The following is a 1,624-nucleotide window of genomic DNA, read 5'->3' as shown; positions in this document are numbered from 1 at the left end:
GAGGGCAGCCCGGGGTCGACACATGTGGTTGCCGCAAGCCCGCCGGACGCTCCTTCGTCGAATCCGCCGGCCACGCCGTTCTCAAGCCCGCCAGCCTCTGCTCATTCAAGCCAGCCTCCGCTCACTCAAGGCCGCGGTGTGTGACGCTTTTTCGTTGTGAAAGCAAAACTACTTTGTTTGGTCTTCCAAAAGAGAACACGACTAGAAATCAGTGGTTAAGTTGTATTTACAACACTGTTCCAGAACAGTTTAACCCAAATATTCCGATGTGTCCAGCGCATTTTATGGAGGACTGTTTCCTGATCCTGGTAGAGTAGACTACAATGCCGGCTGTTCTGACTCATAGTCTGTAAGTACGTTTTTTATATTTAAAGAATTTGCCAATGACGAGGTTTTTTTTTTTATTATTATTTATTTATACATTTTTTTTGTTTTTTTTTTGAGAAGGGTATAACTGCAGCCTGGAGATCTCCAAATGGGGGCGCAATTTTTTCCCCCAATCCACTTCAGTGCAAACTCCACCCCACAGTGATTCTAAAGATTTTATTGGTTGTGTCAATTAAAGTGTTGATTTCCTACACTATGCTACAAACAATGCTAACCCCTAAACCTACCCCACACCTGACCCTAACCTTAACCAGTGAAATTGACTGCACGGCGGGATTGGCGCTGAATAGCGTGGTAAAGAAAGTTGCAGTTCAGGAGATAAACAGTTAATAAGATCATGTGATATGAGATCGTTCCGTAACTCCCCAACCGGACCTCACCGGACAATGGCACCTTTTTAGTTACACCCACCGTCACTACCCCCTCCTACCCTGCGAATTCCGAGCCCCGGGACGCCCCCGTTGCTTAGAACAAAGCGATAGAGATTAAAGTCTTTCCCCTGTGCTGTGCTGCGCTGAGACGGCTCGCAGGAGAGCTCGTGGGTGATTCCCGTTTATATCATTAAGCAGAGGTTCAAACTCCAGTCCGAACACCACTGGCCACGAGCTTTGGGCTCTGCTCTCACGGAGAATATGTATTTATATAGCATATTTTATTTTAGATGAACTAGAAACAACGTTTAATTTATAAAATTTTATTTTGAAATGTAAGTCAATTAGTAATTGGAGCCAGAACCAATGGTGAAAGTCTTTGCCCGAGGAGACCCCGCCCCATTTTGGAGGTTCTGCCCACTTTTGGAGTTCACGCCCCATTTTGGAGATCTCCGGTCTGCATATCTACTTGAGTTTTTTGGGCAGTGTAGAGTAGCACTTGTTGTTTGTCATTTCTCCGATCACAAATGCAGGCCAATCACAACGCATTGGATAGCTGGCCAATGACAGCACATCTCGCTTTTTCAGACCGATGAGCTTTGTAAAAATCGACACGTTTCAGAAAGGCTGGGCATAGAGGAGAAACAATAATGTACAGTATGTGGAAAATAATGTGTTTTTTTAACCTTAAACCGCATAAACACATTTCATTACACCAAATACACAAAATAATGTTCTTTTCAGCAGCATCATATGACCCCTTTAATATCATTATTAATAATGAAAATCAGACCAAAAAACAAAACAGTATTTCAGTCATCCACAATCCACAAAACATTTTATAGTTTACAGAAATGACACCTCTC

The sequence above is a fragment of the Sinocyclocheilus rhinocerous genome, unplaced genomic scaffold, assembly GCF_001515625.1.
Source record: "Sinocyclocheilus rhinocerous isolate Xijiao unplaced genomic scaffold, SAMN03320098_v1.1 scaffold730, whole genome shotgun sequence".
NCBI lineage: Eukaryota > Metazoa > Chordata > Actinopteri > Cypriniformes > Cyprinidae > Sinocyclocheilus > Sinocyclocheilus rhinocerous.
Note: the sequence above shows the minus strand (reverse complement) of the source record.